The sequence below is a fragment of the Elaeis guineensis genome, chromosome 1, assembly GCF_000442705.2.
Source record: "Elaeis guineensis isolate ETL-2024a chromosome 1, EG11, whole genome shotgun sequence".
NCBI classification, from domain to species: Eukaryota; Viridiplantae; Streptophyta; class Magnoliopsida; order Arecales; family Arecaceae; genus Elaeis; species Elaeis guineensis.
The window spans coordinates 67,942,038-67,946,294 of record NC_025993.2 but is presented as its reverse complement, the minus strand read 5'-3'; the positions used below and the strand labels follow the sequence as shown (position 1 = coordinate 67,946,294).

Below are 4,257 nucleotides of genomic sequence, written 5' to 3'. Positions count from 1 at the left end.
TGAAGAAGTACATGGCGAGGTAGCATAGCATATATAGAGAATATTTAATACTATAAAATATACAACAATATTAAAAAAGATCTCCCCCACTCTGCCTCCCTCCCTCCCCCCCACACCAGTGCTCGAATCTTTGACTTCAACCGACAGTAAGGAACCAATGTGGCTTGTAAAAGAAACTGAAAAAAATCCTTTCATGATGATTTGTTTCCATCCGGTGGAAACGGTTGGTACTACAAGAAAAAGCAAGCAATATGAATATAAAGTTCTTGTCATGAATATGTTGGTCACAGCATCATAAATATATCTCATGTTGAAAATAATGCTCCACATCTGACCAGAAAATATTAGGCATAAAGTATCCTGGGAATTCTACAGATCTGGAGGGAGATTGTATAGACCTATTCAAATTTAAATTGACAAACAGAACCAGACATGAACCCAAATTGCTTATAAAGTCCAGATCTGAATTTGTACAGGTCTCATCCAAATACAATGCATGTACAGTCCTCGGTTACAGCAAGTGATATACATACCTTCATTTGCTTTAAAGATGAGCAACTGGTCTTTTCAAATAAAATGTTTTTTTGGTGGTTGCCCATGGAAACCACCAAAAAGGCAAGTCAGCTGGTCTGAAGAGGCAGGATCAATGAGATCCATCTGAAGTAAATAAAATAAAATCCATTTGATTCAATTCGAAGTTCATAAGAGACAGATATGCCCTTAAAAGCTTATTAGGTAGTCAATCATAACAAACAACCATATCCATCATGCCCAAACCTGGATTAGGTCATAATTTTGCAGCATAACATATCGGTTGATAAAAGAAACCATAACATCAAAATTAGCTACACCCAAAATAACTCATGACCAATGAAACCAAAAGTATAAGCACTAAACTAAAAGCTCAAACTAAATAAGAGGAAATTCAAGTAGAACCCATTCTTTAAAAAAAAAAAGAGAGAGAGAGAGGGCTATCACTTGTGCATAGTATCATCATCTCGGTGACTACTGGAAGTATCGGGACCTGTAAAAAATAAAAAAAAATTATTAAGTTGAGAGAATATAGAAATCAGTATGTATAACTCATAAAGCCTATACAATAAAAATATATGTGAAAATAATATAAAATTCAAAAATTATATACAGCTAATTACATGATGTGGGACAAAACCACATAACAAAGATGTAATCTGATCAACCCGAGTTTTTAATGACGCTATTTCTGTCTGATAGCTCTGCCTCAGCTCCTCTATTTCTAGATCATATCTTTGACTCATCTTCTATAATAGTGTCTCTAGCTTATAAACTTCTGTAGTGCTATTGCTTTATCTATACTCCTGAGTATATTTGCTCGTTGTAGACAACTGAGTGAGGGTGACTCCAACTCCATAACCCTTCATTTAGCCATAATGCTCTAGTCCCATATGCTCAGTGAACACCTGGACCTCAATGCGACTGCACTTTGTAGATGATGATGACTGCCGATATGCTCTGCAATAAGCGTGGTTATCCTATCCTATATATTAAAGAACAGACCTATATATTAATGATAAGAAAAGATGATAATATAAATCATTTAATAAATAGATCAATACATACCATTAGATCTATAGACTTCTCTCGTACAAAGCTATCATCTTGGTGGATATGAGTCATCCTATAGAACTTAACCTCACCAGACTCCCTCCCATGCTCTTCCATCTATAGAAAAAAGTATATGTTACATGATATATGATCCAATATATGATATATGATACAAGAGATATTATTACACAAGATCTACAGAAAAAGGTATACACATTTTAACTCTTCAGCAATGTAGAGTAGAAGACAGATATTCCGGTTAACTTATCAAATATGGAAAATTAAAAAGACTAGAGTTTTCCTCCCTTTCAATTCTAAAAGAAAGCAAACTTAATTCAGTCACACAAATAGTCAATAGAAGAACATGTTATAAGTTGATAGTCTAGCTTAAAATAGTAAGTTTTACATTAAAATTAGAAGCTGAAATGGGTGTGTGAAATTGATGTCAATGAACAAATTCAGAAACTTGCTAGTTCCAAAGACGGTCTTGTCTATCAAACCATCAATAGGTGCAAATTCAGACATGGGTGAAACTTCATGCCATGCTGGTCTCTTTACACAAATGTAAAGTTCACTAGGCCATCTGGTTGTTCTACTTTAGAATATAGACGATAGTACTTACACTAAGCTAGTATGTATGCGAGTCATCAATTTGGTAAATCGTTGTCACAAACATAATTATTAATGCACTTCTACCATTAATCATATCGGCAGTTATCAAGTTTAAGACCCTGTGAAAGTGACCTCCATACTATTTCTCTGTGAACATTCATTTCACTTGGCATCATTAATTGTCGTTCTATTGTACAAATTCTTCTAAATTGGGTTTGAACCTGCCTGTCTCCATTGCACATGCCATATATCAAATTTGCTCAGGTACACAACAATCGCACATCCCTTAACCCCTAACACATTAGAATACAAAGTAGCAAAAAAAAAAAACAAGATTAGAAATCTAGTGATCGAAATCAGATTAGACTGCCAAAAATGAAACCTACTCCGGCCCAAAACAACTATCTAATTAACTCCTTAATGCAACTGAAATAAATCACAAACACAAACGCTATACATAATAAATGCACCGGGCTGAAACGATGTCTTCAATCTCTCAGCAATTTGGCCTGCATCATTCTCAAAATTCAAGACACCACTTTGACATCCCACGTGCTTCGGTGATATAGACAGAGATGAGCTTATTAAACTAAGGAAATCCCAAAGTGTAATGTTTGGTGAACTGTACTTGGGACTAGCTAGGGAAGGGGTAAGCATGTAGGTGAGTAGGTGCTAGAAATTGTCAATACAAGAATATGTTATAAGCTGATAGTCCAGCTTAAGATAGCAAGTTTTGCAATAGAATCAAGAGATGAAATGGGTATGCGAACAGCTATGAAATTCTATCAAACCAAAATGCGCATTGATAAAGGTTAAAAAAAAAAAAAGCAATCGAAGAAATGAGCAAAAGTAGCATATAGGAATTTGTGATTTAAAAAAAATGTAACATATAAATTTAGCTCTGAACCTCACAAAACTCTTAAAACATGATGTGTGAGGTACCAATTAAGACGATCGTGCAGCTCTACAAATATTAGAGTATGTCTGCTATATAAAATAAATAATATGACATATCTTATATAAATATTTAGTCCATACTGATGATGTATAAAATAAAGAGTAAATGTAGATTATACATAACATATTCTCTCTCCGAAAACCAATAGTATACATGCTTAATCCACTGATGAAGGTACACATCGGGAGGATAGGTGCGAGCAATCTTCTCCTCTATCATACCCTCCTTATGATCCTTCTTTAACTTGGCCTTATATTCTTTTCATTTATGATTTAGGGACATTATTATCTAATCATAGCTCTCTAGAGGGATCACAAACTTAATCTGCAACAAAGTGCAATAAAAATACAAATGTTAGATCGAATCAAATACTATAATCTTTAGCTAGTTAATATACAGTTTCAATCTATCTTTTTACCTCTATAATCCGTAATAACTCAACTTTATATGAAGGAAGTATGTCATTCCATCTGGTATAGTTGATCGGATACAGTTGACACTTTTATGCAACTGATCCTAAGAAACTAGATAATAGGCTTCCTGACTTCTTAACAGGTTGTCCCAATTTGTTGCATGTTACTATGATTCTCTCACCCTCATCAAGCTGCCATACGTCCCTAGCTCGTGCCGGTCCCCATCTTGTCCTCACTCGTCCCTGACCATCTACAAAAAAAGTACAAAAATAAATGTTAATCAAATTTATTAAATATGCATCATATGAAAAAAAAATAAATTTAAAATAAAATACTAAAACAAAATAAGCATAGAATTTATTCATTTAATTTATCTTGAATTTGCAAGTCATCTACAATAGCCTCATCATCTCGGTCATCAGTAGGAGGCTCATATTGTGGCTCATCAAACTGTTGAGACTCATTGAACCAACTAAAAGATTTAGTCTGAAAATGCTAGAACTCTACACCTCTGAAACATTTTCGAAATATAAAGTTCCTAACTTGCACATATGGAATATAATATCAGTTAATACAAATTATACATACACTAACAGAGCAATTTCTAATAATAAATATAATTTATTAAATGAAAATATATATCTTAAATATTTTTGTATCAATAGAGTCAAACATCATTCTATCCTTGAA

The 4,257-nt window shown here is 33.6% G+C and overlaps 1 pseudogene; it reads right to left on the bottom strand.

The window, feature by feature from the left end:
- Positions 1-974: 974 nt before the first annotated feature.
- Positions 975-3,373, bottom strand: LOC105049079 (uncharacterized; annotated as a pseudogene).
- Positions 3,374-4,257: the final 884 nt, after the last annotated feature.